We start from the raw sequence: 15,982 nt of genomic DNA on the forward strand, positions 1-15,982 counted from the left end.
TTTATATAGTGAATAACGGAATTGAAAGACTGAGAATATTTTAGAGGTTGAAACTTTGTAATTTATTTTAAAATTAATTTATTTTATAATAACTTTTCTAATTTCTATTTATTCATGTGTATTCATTTGAATCATGTAAAAGGTTTATTTATTGATTGCTTATCTGAAACACAGAATGGCAGAGAGAAGAATGTGTGTGTGTGTATGTGTGTTTAACACATACAGAGAGAGAGAGAGAAACCTTTCATCTGCTGATTCATTCTCCTCATAGCTACAACAACAGGAATAAAACCAGAAGGCAACAGAAATCAGGAGTTCCATTTGGCATCCCACTTGAGAAACAGGTACCCAAGTATTTGGGCCATAATTCATGCCTTCCAAGGTATACTGAAAAGTTGGAACTCAAACTCAGAATTGGTGGGAACTGAACCACGCCCTTCTAAATGAGATATAATGTTCAAAGCGGTAACTTACACCACTGTACCATAACATATCCCTGTTTATTCGTTTGAATGAATGAAAATATGTATACATAAATTGTAGATATAGATATAGATAGATAGATAGATGATAGATATCTTGCATTCCTAAGTTTATTCCCAGATGTCCACTAAGATGAGGCCAAGCCAAGGCCACAAGCTCAGAACTCTGTCCAGGTTTCCTCCATGGGTGTCAGGGATCCAACTATTTCAGCCATTATCTGCTCATACATTAGCAGGCAATCAGGAGAGCCAGGACTCATTTATAGCCACCCATACTATATATTGTTTGAAGAGCATATTTCCAAATACAATCTATTACTGTGAGTTACAGGGCTGAAATTTAGCATAGAGACGTTAAAAAGACATATTCAATCTATAGCAGACTATATTTAGAGTTTATATATGGTTTCTGTAATAAAGCAGCAACATACAAGATTTGTGTATGTGTTTTATTCATTTGAAAGAATTACAAAGACAGCAACACACACACACACACACACACACACACACACACACACAAGGGGGTGGAGGGTGGTGTGGAGAAAGACTTTTCTTTCCTGGTTCACTATCTGGAGTAGGCCATACCAGTCTTCCTTCCATATGGGTGGCAGGTTCCCATGAACTTAATACTGAATGTACATGCCCTCTCACCAGTGTTGTAAAGACGTTTTCTTATTTACCACCATTTGCAGTTTGCCTCAACATCAATAGATGAAGGCCAGATTAAGAAGAGGAGCCTAGGCTAAACTTTTATAACTTAGACAAAGATATCAATCATAAAGTTAAATTTGTCTGACATTTTCACTGTGGGATTTTTAGTTCCTGCCTTTATTGATGCCCTTTGTGAGCTACAATTCAGAGTTACACAGGGAAAAAAGTTAAACAGCTTTGGGAATTTATGTAATTATTACTGCTTAGGAAAACATACACTGAGTTGCAGCAGTAGTGATAAACCCTGGAAAATCAGCATGTGTGGCTCACTGAGTCATATAACTTAAAATAGAATAAGCTTTGAAGGTGTGTTATCACCAAGTGGAATTATGAAGCAAAGCACAGGTGTGAGAAACAGGCTGAAGGCCAGATTTTGTCACTGACCTGAGAGTCGGGTTTTGATTTTGTCTGTAGACACTGCCAATGTCATTTGTCATCAACATTTAGAAGAGAAAATGGCATGAATGACAACTGACAAATAGCAGATGTCTTCAGAGTGGCAAATTCTGATATCTTGTGTTAGTCTATCTTTATGGGAATTCACAACATTCTCTAGGCTTTGAGCCAATAGATAAGCACCAGTGCTTTGGAGCAAGATAGTAGAAATGGGTTAAGCTGTGAGTCTGCCGTGTATTTTTATGACAAACTGGAGGCAGTGTTTCTCATTCTGCCAATAGGAATTTTAAGAGCAAAAATTGCCCAGGAGGATTCTGTTCTATATTATTTTATGGGTATACATGTTGAGGCTGGCTTAGTTCTGGCTCAAGGTTTTGAGAGTAACTAGCCGGGTTTGTGCACTGTCAGCTCTCTGCAACTCTTGATGTATTTTGGCATCATTAGCAGAGTAGCAGCAAACAGCCTAGATAAACAGATTTCCTCTTATACGGGTGCTTCGCCAGCGGGGGATGTGCAATGATCTTCTTTCACCCTCCCAATGTTTCCCCTGGTACTGTATTGATCATTTCAAGAGCTTTCAAAGATGTGAACAAGACTGACATTTTACCATATCTTTTGGCAATTATAAAATATCCTGATAATGAAAAAAATTCTCTTAAGGCTACTAAGTTTCATCAAATTTCCCTTATATAAAATTTGCACTTTATCAGCACTGAATATCTAACTGCTTCAAAACATTATTTTAAAAAGAAGAAAAATATTGAATTTATTCAGCATTAATATGTCTTAGTTCACTTGCTGTAATTAACTTACTTAGTCATTGAATTCTTTTATTATGGAATAAAATGAAAGTTATTTGGACATGTGAATTCAGAGTTTCTATTTCTTAAAGCCAATATCTTTGATTGTTACAGTAGTACCATATCATGAAGAAAGGAAAGGGTAGGGAAATCTCACGAAGAAGAAATTATGCTAATATGTTTATTAGCTGCATATGCTGCAGGCCATTAGAAATCATGTCCTCCATTGCCCAAAGTAGAAAAGGTCTTTATGTAATTCTTCATTGAGGATCTATACAATAGGTTGACTCTAATTAGATTTTGAATGAGACTGAATACGGAATCTGTCAAAATCGTAGCTGTCAGTCTTATGTACAACACAATCCATTGGCGAATATAAATGTAACCTAAGGATTGCATTATTTATATCAAATGCTATGAAATGCCTTATGCTAAACATCCTGGATAAGAACTTTGGAAATGTTCCTTAAATAATGTGGTAGATTTTGCTACCAACGAATCTTGTCATTGATGACTGTTTACATTCTCCATGAACTGCAAAACTGTTTAAACAGAATTTACACTCATGTGTAACCACAATAGCGAAACAAATCACTGTAACTACCAGTAATAACACACCTTGCTACATGCCAGATGTTGTGCTATGTACATTTTACATGTGTTGGAACTGTTGCCAAAACTACTAGATGTTGATATCATTTACTATGTTTTCAGTGTAAGTATGGGGATTGAGATTCAGAGGGAGTCAACGATTTCCTCCCTCTTCATGTGGTGATAAGTGAAGCTAGGAACTGAATCATGCTTTATGTCACCCCTTTTACTGCCTTTTCTGCTGCGGATTCAAGGCAGACACTGCTTGCCACAGCTGTCCAGTAACAAAACCAATCTACATCTGAGATGCTGGCACCAATGACCTCTCTGTGATTTTGAATTTCATGCAATATGTGCCCGATTGATGTGCAGAAATAATTTGCTTTGAAAACTTCTTTGAATCTCTTGTTTCTTTGTTTTTCCCCTATATGAAGTTCTGTTTTCTCAACAGTGCCATTTGTTTCATTAGATTTAATTAAGATCTAAATAATATGGAAACTGTAAAAATGTGCTTATTAATTTTAGTCTGAGCCTTATCAAAACTTAAAACTTTTGTAAAAATCTGAAACATGACAATTCAGATCATAGGATAAATACCGTTTTTGTGCAGCTAGATGTTTGGCTGGCTGTGTGCTAGACAATGAGAATAAGAGAAATGAAGGTAGAAATGGCACCAGTGCTCTTTTCAACCAATTAATGTGACAGAATGGATACACAACATTTCTAAAAACAATGCAAAGTTCTGTGATTCAGGGAAAGAAAATGAGGCTCATGTGCATGTCTTACAAGCATCCAGGAAAGATAAAGAAGGTGGGAGTGTTGGCAGCTGAGAAAGAATGGCTTGTTAGCTCATGCCGGAATGATTTGGACAGGTCACAGGGAGAAGGATGGCTTTTAAGAAAACTGATTGTTTCTCCTTATGCCATGTCCCTTTATCCTAATTCCCCTATATATGGAGTTACCATATTGGCAATTTCCAGGTAAGAAAGTTCTGTGGGCTTGAAAATTCATTTGTTTCTGCCTGATTCAGACTCAGTCTCGTCCTTTCCCATTTCCGGCATGTGGAAGATGTGTTGCCCATTAGCTCGATGTGGATATGTTTCCTTTTCCACTGATGGTCACTGCAGTGATTTCTTTACACCTCAATTGTGACTGTATTTTAGAGGCTTTTTCTAATATTGTCTCTTCTGTGACTTACTTCTGCCCACTTCTTCAGTTCTTCAGGTTTTTACAACTCTGAGGGTTTTTTTTTTTAAGATTTATTTATTTTTTATTGCAAAGCCAGATATGCAGAGAGGAAGATCTTCTGTCCAATGATTCACTTCTCAACTGACCTCAGCGGCCAGAGCTGAGCTGATCTGAAGCCAGGAGCCGGGAGCTTCCTCTGGGTCTTCCACATGAGTGCAGTCACAAGGCTTTGGGCCAACCTTGTCTGCTTTCCCTGGCCACAAGCAGGGAGCTGGATGGGAATCTGGACTGCCAGGGTTAGAACCAATGCCCATATGAGATCCCGGGGCATTCAAGGCAAGGACTTTAGAACTAGGCTAATGTGCTGCGCCACTGAGCTCTTAACATAAACTGTTTTAGATGCTAGTATTTTCCTTGTAAAACGTTTTTTAATCTCTTTACGTAAATGTGCTTATCCCCATCCAAGTAATTGGAATTTCAAGCATTTCTCTTGCAAAACAAAATTAAAGTTGTTTATTTCACCAGATAAGTCAGTTAACTCTGTTAATTAAGAAGCCGAGAAGTCCTGTACCTGTGTAATCTACTTTCTTCGGTTATTTCGCTTATAAATGCCTAGGGTGGTTAGACTTTATCATTCTTGGGCAGAGATAGCAGAAGGTTCTGAAAGTAGAGATGCCTTTGGCTCTTTGTGGGGCTACTTCCTGTTTAACACTGTTAGATTCAAAAAAAGCGGAGAGCATGGGACCTGCTGAGGAAGAAGTAACATTCCTGTGAGTCACTGGATTTCTCTTCTGTCTCCTCCTGCTCAGACTTGGTTGTCAGGCTTGGCTTCCCAGGAATACACATTACATATTTCATTGAAATATTTGTGGGGTCAATGTTAGGTCTAGTAGTTAGGATGCTGATTAGGACACAGGTGTCTCACATCAGAATGTGTGGGTGTGATTCCTGGCTCCAGAGGCCGACTCCAGCTTCCTTGTAATGCAGACCCTGACAGCACAAACAATGCATCAAAACCCTGAGTCCATGCCTGCTGCACAGGATGTCTGTCACAAATGCCCAGCTCTTGGCTTGGGCATAGGCCCAGTTTCAACTGTTACAAGCATTTTGAGAGTCAGTTAGTGGATAAAAGTTTTCTCTTAGTTTCTTTATCTCTCTGCCCCTCATACATGGGCACACACACACACACACACACACACACACACACACACACACTTATAAATATATGTGTGTATTTATATTCCAAATATATACATATGTATATATAACTCATGTAAGCATGGTTTAAATAAACCCATCAGCATAACATGTGTTTTAGGTAATGTTTTAATGTTAAGTGGAAATTATTTGCTGTATTTTTGTAACTTGTTAATAACAGATCTGTTTATTTAGTAGGTTATTTTGTTAGAGATGAACTGTCAACTATGTCAAACATTGTCAACTATGGCGGGTTATTCAAAGTCATTTATTAGAGGATCTTCCGACATAGTCATATTTATATGTGAAAATTAACTTTCTCACAAAACTGAATCAAGTAATACACTGGATGGGATATACTCTTCATATACACGCACATTACATGATTAGATAACACAAAGGAAATTATACCTTTCACGCCCCAACAGCATGTTGTTTCAAATGAGAACAACTTTGAAAGACATTTTTTTAGAGATTGAATGGCATACCCCTGTTTCAATTTTCCTCTATTTATTACCATAATGGTATATATAAAAAATACATATCATTCCATGCTTTTGAGATTTCTGTATCTTTAAGTTCTTATACAACTTACCAAACATTTTGAGACATTTTTCCATATTGAAAGACTTAAATTTTGTGCAGGAATACAAGTATACATTAAAAAATTGCAGGCACTTGACTGTATAACCAAATGAACATATAAGAATATGGTCACACATATAGCTTCATTTGAAAGAACAAAGATTGTGACAGAATAATCTATGGATGCATACTCAAGAAATTTGTGCTTATTCACACTGGATGTTGTATTTCTTCAAACGTAGAAATATAAGGAATTTCAATAGCATTAATTTTAAAAGATATTTTTTATATGCAATCAACCTGCTATCCATAGTCAATTGAAAAACTTCCATCTTCTTACAGTGGGAGAAAATATCTGAGAGAAATTCATGGCTTTAAAAACTGAATTTTGTGGATATTTATGACCAGAAAAAGCTTTTCATTTGAGTAGCGTTCTGTTGGAATGGAAACAAGATGATCAGTTTTAATGGTTTTGAAGGAAAATTACTCTCTTCATGGTTTATGAGCTTTTGGAAGGCAAGAATTGTTCTATCCATCTCTAGTACCTAGCAGAATGCCAAACATTTAATAGGCATTCCATAAATTCTTCTTGAATGAATGAGAAAAATGCAAAATGTCATTTGTGTACATGGTGTTATCAGTTCCTTAATTCAGATCAAATTTTTATCAGTTCCAGAAAGTCAGAGAAATGGACATTAACAAACCATATACAAACAAAATCTTGGAAAAAGTTAGGGGAACCCTATTAGCAGCACAATACTATTCTTCATGTAATATCTTCACAGTAAACCATAGCAAACTAAACTATAAAAGTGAATCAATGGGAATTGATAAAGAACCTTAATTTAATGATAAATAAATACTTTCTGGTACTTCAATTTTCCACATGTAAATGTTCTACCTTTTTAGATATGACGATCATAGGAAGCATTCAAATCGAAGTCGGATGAAAAATTTGAGCAGTAGTGAAAACACTCTTAAATGAGAAATTAGCAAAGACACTTTAGACACGGTCTCACCAAAGATGGACTTTTTCTTGCTTTTTGTAGTCGATTATATTTCATCGTGCTCTAAGTATTTCTTTCTGTTTCAGGAGTCCACAGAGGGCCTCCTACCGTTTTGATCTGTTTGTGTTGCACAGTGGAAAACCCACGGTAGCCATTTTGGGCTTTGAGCATACAGGAAATGGAAAAAGCAGAGTTACAGCTAAAAAGTCACCTGTTGGCTTAGGGTAACCTCAATATTGCAAAGATCTCACCAAGTTATGTCATGTTGTCCAATAAATCTTCATAGAGAACTTTCATATATGGGAGGTTGTTGCTTGTAATCTACAGCTGAAGAACTGTGCCTTCAAAATCCTGTTACTGTGAAAGCAAGGATTGGATTTGCGTGAAAGCTTGAGAAATATTCTGCTGCAAAACAAAGAGAGGAAATTTCTTATTCAAAGGTTATTGAAACCCTGCATAAGCATGTATTTATTCGTTCTTTTTGTAAACATTCATGGATTGAATGTTTTATACCAGGTACAATCTTGATCACTCAGATAGACATACAGGCAAAACATGATTTCTTTTTTCAATAAATTGACTTTTAAGAAAAACAAATGATCTTTTAAAAAGTAGCCTCAATGGCCTCAGAAAACACCCCTGCTCAAAAATAGGCAAAATATCACATGCTTATTTCTCAAAGGTACTTATATAAATTACCAACAAACACATGCAAAGATATTCAACTTCACTAATCATAAGTGAAATCAAATCAAAATTGAAATGAAATATCATCTCCCACACATTTAGATGACTACTATAAAGAAAAAGGCGTTGGTTGGGATGTGAAAAATGAGAACATTTTTGTACTTTTGGTGAATGTGTAAAATGATACAGATGCTTTAGAAAACTGCAAAGCCGTCCCTCAAAAGTTAAGAGCAGAATTAACATATGATCTACTTTTGGGTATATATGCAAATTAAGTGATCTACAAATGTAATTTACATAATCACCTCACAGATATTTCTTAAGTCTGTGTCATGTGCTCTGTGTATTATAAAGCTTATGAAGTCTTCAAAATCCTAGCTTAGTTAGCATTTACACACAAACAAGAAAAGCAGAACAGTATTACAAAACAGTGCCAATTATTCTTCAAAAACTTCACAATTTCTCTAAAATGAAAGAACAACGCTTTATTTGGAACCACAAAGCAAGCATTCATCTTTATTAGAAGCAAAAACCTGTCACTTGACTTTCACATGTAGTTTCTTTTTTGCCATCAAAATTTCCCTCATGGGGAGGTTATTATCTCAGTAGTTGCTACGTTGGTGTAATGTCTGTTTTTGTTTTCCTCAAAAGGCATAAATCTAAAGTTGTAAGAAAGGTAACAAGACAATAGAGTGACTGGAACCCTATTTTTACTTGTTTATGCAATGTTAAACAATGCAATGCAATGATGCTCCTTCGGGCAGAAGACAGAAGTTGGGCATAGGGTTATGTCAGAGCCAAATTTTAGTTTATTTTGTATGAAATTGTAAAATTAATGATGTGCTTGGAGGGTTTTTAAAAAATATTTATTTCTCTTTGAAAGACAGAAACAGATCTTCCATCAATTGGTTTACTCCCCAAATGGCCACAATGGCCAAAGTTGCTCTGAGCAAGAGTTGGGAGCTTTTCATCATGCTCCACCAGAGGCCCAAACTCTTTGGTCATCTCCCACTGATTTTTCTAGGCACGTTAACAAAGAGCTGGATCAGAAGTAGAACAACCAGAACTTTAACTTTTGCTATATGGGATATCAGCTTCAGTAGTAGTGGGTGGCTTAGCCTTTTATGTCTTGGTGCTGACCCCTAAGCTTTCACTTTTCTAAATTATCTTTCATCATCCTGATATATATATTTTTTTAAGTTTTGTCTTAGCATATATCATCTCTTCAAAAGATTTAATTATTTTTGTTGGAGAGGCAGAGTTACAGAGACAAGGAGAGACAAAGAGAAAGATATTTTACCAACTGGTGCTCTCTTCAAAGGGCTGCAGTGTCCAGAGCTGAGTCAATCCAAAACCAAGAGCCAAGAACTTTTGGGGACCCAAGGTCTTGAGCAACATGTTGCACATGGAGCTGGTAGTACTCAAGCCAATGCTGACATGGGGTACTGGTATCTCAGGAGCAAGCTTTTCTGCTGTGTCACCACTACAGCCCCATGAAACGTACCCTGAGGCTGAGATTTTGTGAATATAGGTTTCCAAAACCAAGGAGTACCCATGAAGAATCATATATTTGCCTAAATTCAGTATCATTCAGAATAATGTCTAGAATGAAATGAAGGTCACTTAATCATAAATATTGATTATGTCTTGAAAAAAAGGAAGTAGATAGCTGCATGGAAATATTACTATTGCTTTCTTGAAAAATAGCATAAATTCATTTCTATGATTTTTTTCTTTCTGTGAGTTGCTATTTTATAAGTGATTTGAAACATTAGAATCGGTTACATTTTAGACTCAAGGAACTAATCCTCTTAATAGCTGTTTTATTTATTCTTTTTGCTTCTGTGAGTAGTCTGTGCTATGAGCAGCATGAAGGAGCTAAGCTCAGAAATCTAAGTCATCAGAAGGCTGTATTTAAATTCCCTTCTATACTCACCTCCGAATATGTGGCCATTTGCAAGCTGTTGTTTTCATGCAACAGTTACACTACTCCTGCAGTGGCTAGTACTGTCATGTGAATTATTGTGAAGGGGAAAAAGAAAATGCATATGAAACTCACATGATTAGCACTCAATAATTATTGAAAATATTTTTGCCTGAAGTCAATTTTCAGAGCTCTTTTGGTTTCAAAAACAGGCCAACTATCATATATTAAAGATGACAGATATGTCTCTCAGGACTATAGGAGCAAAAGCCAACTTCCAATTTTCTCTGCTTTCTTTTGTCATCACTGTCATTTATTTTACTTCTACTCTTTTCACTTTTCTATCCTTCTGAAAAAAAAAAAAACTTCCTTATATTATTTGGATGTGATTCTCCCACACATTTTTTTATAGGCATACCATATAAATTGCATGCCTCAAACTAACCTGTGAGTAGGCTACTCTTGAGTGAGTTAAATTAGATTTTGATCAGGTGTGATAGATGGTATGATTTCATTCCTTTTCTAATGAATGAGTTGTATTCCATTGAGTAGATGTACCTCAGCTTCTTTATCCTATTCCTCTTTTGAAGGGCATCTGGGTTGTTTCCATGATTTCACTATTGTGGATTGTGCTTCTACAATGTAGGGTTTCATGTCAGTTTTACATATGCAGATTTTAGTTTATTTGGATATATTCTGAGTGTCATATTTGGGCCATATGGTAGATAGATCAATTTTCAAGTTTCTTAGCACTCTCCATATTAATTTTCATAGTTGCTGTACTAACCTACGCTCCCATCAACAGTGGAATAGGGTATCTTTTACCCTATATCCACGTAAGTAGGCATTGCTAGTAGATTTCTGAATATAGGCTATTCTCATTGGAGCTAGGCAGAGCCTAGATGCAGTTTTTGTTTATAATTCTCAGAAAGCTAGGGAGCCTGAACTATTTTTCATAAGTCTATTAGTCATTTGAATTTATTGTTTGAAAAATCCCTGACATTTCCTTCACCCATAAAAGAGTTATTTGTTTTGTTGTCATTCCTGTTTGCAAATCCTGGATATTACCCATGACTGTCGTGCAGTGTGCAAAAATTTTCTCCCATTTTGTTTGTGGCCTGTTCGATTTGATTCTTTTGATGTACAGAAGTTTCTTAGCGTGATATAGGTACATTTATTTATTTTGACTTTGACTGCCTGTGCTTTTGGTGGCTTTTCTAAGACATCTTTAACAACACCTGTACCTTATAGAGTGCTTCCTATGTTTTCCACTAACAGTTTGATGATTTCTGAGTGCTGATTTTGGACCTTGATCCATTTAGAGCTGATTTTTGTATAAGGTGAGTCTTACTTCTGCAGGCTGCTATCCCATTATCCCAACAGCATTTGTTAAAGATCAAATATTATCCCTAGGTTATTTTCAGCTATCTTGTTGAAAAGTTGTCAATTGTACATGTTCTGTTATGTGGTTTCTATTCTGTTCCATTGATCTTCTCTATGCTTGTGTCTGTACCCAACTGTTTTGATTATCATTGTCCTGTATTATACCTTGAGGTCTGGAATTTTGATTTCTCTAGCAAACGCATATTTGGCTATTTGATGTCTCTTGTATCTCCAAATTAATTTTTGAATCATCTTTTCTCAGCTCTAAAAAGAATGTTGTTTGGGATTAATTGGGATTCCATGGGATATGTATGCTAAATTTGACAATGTGGACATTTCGATGATGTCTATGATAAAATTTCCAATGTATTAATGTCTTCTTCTATGTATATTTTTAATGTCTCCATCATAGATGTCATTCAAATCTTTGGTAAGATTAATCCATGATATTTACGGTTTTTCTCCACCATTTTACAGGGGACTGTACTTAAAGGTTATTTCTCAGCCATGGAGTTGTTTGTATATCCTAGGGATATTGATTTATGTTCATTGAGTTTGTACACTGTTACAGGGCAAACTCTAATGAGTTCTAATAATCTCTTTGTTTTATGTTAGAATCATGTCATCTGCAAATGATGATAATTTGACTCCAATTTGAGTTTCTTTAATTTACTTCTTGTGTCTAATAGCTTCAGTGAGGACTTCCAATACTGAGTTGGATAGCAGTGGTGAAAGTGGGCATCCTTTCCTAGCTGCAGATCACAGTGGGAACATTTCCATTCAGTATGATGCTGAAAATCTTCATTTTCAGTATGATGCTGGCATGGGGTTTCTCAGATATTGCATTGATTGTAAAATATTTCTTCTATGGCTGTCTTGCTTAGGTTTTTTAGCATAAGCGGTGTTAGGTTTTATCAAGTGTCTTCTCTGCATCTGTTGAGATGATCATGTTGTGGTGTGTCACAATTGTTGATTTGCGTATGTTAAACCATCCCTGAATGGCAGGGATAAATTGTACCTGGCTCCAGTGAATGGTCTGTTAAATATATCATTGGAATCTGTTGGTAAGTATTTTGGTGATTATTTTTACATCTATGTTTTTCATGGATATAGGTCTTTAACCCTCATTTTCTGTGAGTATATCTCACTTTGATATTGGGTGACGGTGCCTTTGTGGAAATAGTTTGGAAGGACTCCCTCCCTCTCTGTTGTTCAGACAGCTTGTGGAGGATTGAGGTAAGGTCTTCTTGAAATGTTTGGTAAGATTCAACAGTTAAGCCATCTGATCCATGGCTTTTCTTTTTTCCTTTTTTTTTTTTTTTTTTGTTTTTTGGCTTTTTAAAAAATTTATTTATTGATTACATTGCATTATGTGACACAGTTTTATAGATACTGGGATTCTCCCCACCCCTTCATGGGAGATTCCTCCACCTTGTTGCATTACCACAGTTCAAGTTCAGTTGAGATTCTTTCATTGCAAGCATATATCAAGCATAGAGTCTAGCATCTTAATTGTCCAGATAAGTTCAACAGTTTCTTGGGGAGACCATCTCTGGTTTGAAGGTAGAGCTGGCAGAGTATTATCCTGATCGATTAAAAGTCCCAACATAACATCAGCAACAATTTATAACATTGTGGAATTAAATGACATGGTATTGAGTAACCAATATGTTGAAAAAAATGCAAATTCTTGATCGCATCCTGTGACTTCTTCATTGACATTTCAATTTTAGTTTATATACCACCGGGTTCTATACACCTTAAAATGGCTATAGATTACTATTCAGCTGTCTAGTGTCTATTTTCATTATAGTATTTAACATTTTATAGAGTTGAAGCATGATTTTGCTAAACCTAGCTATTTTGGGGGGGGGTAGTCTAAACTGGCTTTTAACTCTAACAAGATATTTCTCAACAGTTTAGGCACAGAACAGTTTTAGGAGGGTGTGCAGAGAAATCTTCTATAACCTAGTGAGGAGTAACTAACTTTTGTGTCCCTCCTAGATATAAGTGAATCCATGCTGACCATTTCCTGTCTGATTGTAAGCTTTCCTTGTTGTTCTCTGTCTATTCTAAATTTTTTGTTTGATTTTTGTTTTGTTTTGAAAGATCTCCGGAGTGATCCTGATGGTCATTGCCAGAGAGGGTGGGCACCCAAAGTTGCAACCAAGCTAGGACCAGACAAAGCTCCCCTCCCATGGCTTTTTTTTTATTGGAGGGATTTAATTACTGATTAAACCTTCATACTGGTTATAGGTCTGTTGAGATTTTAATTATTTAATGGTTCAGTTTTGGTAAATTGTACTTGTCCAGAAATCTATCCTTTTCTTCTAGGTCTTCCAATTTATTGTCTCTAGCTGCTTGTAATACTTGCTGATTATTCTGAGTATGTCTGAGGCATCCATTATAACATTTTGTTTCTCATCTTTATTCTATGGGTTCATGCCTTACCCTTTACACTTTCTTTATGATTAGTTGAGCTAGTAAGAAATCTATTTTGTCGGTTTACTCAAAGAATCAACTCTTTTATTCATTTATCTTACATGCTGTTCTTTTTTTCTCTGCTTGGCTTATTTCATCCATTATTTTGATTAATTTTTTTTCTGCTCATCTTGGGATTATGTTGCTTTGTTTTTCTAGCTTCTTTAGATGTGCAGTTAGCTTATTTACCTGGTGTCTTATAGCTACTGGTTGCCATGAACTCTCCTCTTAGCACTGCCTTGACTATGTCCCACAAATTTTGATATGTTGCGTCATGCCTTCATTTGTTTAAGCTTTTTTTTTTAATCTTCTTTGATTTATTCTATAGTGTACTGCTCATTCATTGGAATGTTTACAGTTTCCAAGTATTTACGTATTTTTAATTGCTTGTGTCCAGTTTCAATCTATGATGGTCTGAGGAGATGCATGGTATGATTTTGATTTTTTTCTGTTTTCAGAGGCTTGTTTTATGGCTTAGAATATGATCAGTCCTGGATGAGTTTGCGAGTACTGACAAAAAGATTTATTCTATATAAGATAAACTATTCTGTAGAAATCATTCAAGTCCATTTTTGGTATTGTCTGGGTGAACTTTGCTGTTTCCTTATAAAGTTTCTTTCTTTTCAATCTGTCCATTGAAGTTCATGGGGTATTAAGGTCCCCCACTCTTATTGCTTTGGTGTCTATATCTATTTTTAAGTGTGTTAATACTTGTTTTACATATTAGATTCCTTGGCATTTGATGCTTATACAGTTATTATCATTGTTTATTCTTGTTAAATACATCCCTTAATCATTATGTGGCATGCTGGTGTCACAGGCAGCAGCTTAATGCACTGTATACGCAACACTACTCCTTCAAAGCTTTGCTAAATAAATGACTGCCCTTTGTGTATATGTGTGTGTGCACGTGTGCGTGTCTTTTCAACCAGTGAAATTTACCAGCCTTTTCAAGCTGTGTCTTCATAAGAAACCAAAAAAATATATTTTATAACCAACTAATTGCATTCTTAGGTGCATGTGCATGTGGACATTTGGATCATTGAACTATTAGAATAAGAACCTTATATCAATACTAATGATAAAGAAATCACTAGCCATTATCTCATGTTTTTGAATCACTTGATTATTTCGGAGAACTTACTTTTGGTTTATTCTTGAGAGTAATATAGTAATACAATCTTTCTATTGTTATTAGGTTTCTGTAGAAAGGAAAATATCAGGAAGTAATTTGTTTCTACTTTTGCAAAATGAGATGAAAGGCTTTTGTGAAACATGGATAAATAATATTATCTTCTACAACATAATATGTAGTTCACACAATTCAATATTTTTATGTATCTGTCCAGATTATTGGAGTGTATATACATATATATGTGTATATATATATATATATATAAATAACTGGACTATATATTACATACATAATACATTGAATAGTAAGCAAGTGAGAATGAAAATACAACAAACTGAATAATATACACATACAAACATATATTCTAAAACACAGCATAGCTAACAAATCCCTCTCTATAAACTCCCCAAATGGTCTCCTGGCGCAGTTAAATTGGTATATTTTACTAGAATTCATTCTATACTTTTATTAGTTTCCTAGAACAAATCCAGTGATGGAAGTGAGGCATAGATATAAGGATATCAGTGTCCTGTAATCACCCCTGTATTCACCCCAACTCTCTAACAACTGCAGCCATAGAGTGATTTACCTATCTTAGGACAACAGTCAGAACCAGGCTGAGCCATACCTTAGCTAACATTTCACGTGTATATTGTACTTACAGCTTCCTTTTGGGTTTCACAGGTGCCAATCTCAAATATTTTATATTGAGGACTCTCAATTCCACTGTGACTTCAGCCCTTCAATTTTTCCCAATAAACTTCTTACTGTTGAAAAATAGTTTAATGCCTTTTGTGGTGTTCCTCTTGTTTGTGAAAAGCAAAGTTTATCAATCATGTTCACATGTACACATATTAGAGTTAATCTTGTTTCTATCAAATGCCACTGATTCTCTCAATACCGTCATTGACTAAGACTAGTATTTTGTCAAAAGTAAGAATTCCTGTACATACTCCATACTTCAAAAAGACTAATTAGAGAGCCAAGTAAAAATTGAGCCCGATGGCTATAGCATTCTCTTTCTTTAACTTTTCGCTATAAATATTGTATGAAACTGAAATAACTTTGAAAGGGTTGAAGGAAAAAAGTGTTACAAATATTCTTCAAAGTGACATCAATATGCCAGTGCTTTATAGGGTTTCATCAGTGTTTTTGAACTGAAGTTTAAAAAAAATGTATTTGTCTGAGTTTCCTATATTAGGTTATCATGCCTATTTGTGACCGACAGTTCCTGTCATGTAATATGATTACATGGGCTTTATCAGAAGTGACACATTGAATGATTTATATGATGTGTCAGCCAGCAAGCTACAAAGACAGATGATTTCCTGTAATTACTTTTAAAATAATTTAAAAATGAATTTTAAATAAATAGCATGTGACTCTTATTGGAAGCAATTTTCAAATATCATTCC

Source organism: Ochotona curzoniae, unplaced genomic scaffold (assembly GCF_017591425.1).
Source record: "Ochotona curzoniae isolate NIBS_2020 unplaced genomic scaffold, NIBS_Ocur_1.0 scaffold_4683, whole genome shotgun sequence".
Lineage (NCBI taxonomy): Eukaryota > Metazoa > Chordata > Mammalia > Lagomorpha > Ochotonidae > Ochotona > Ochotona curzoniae.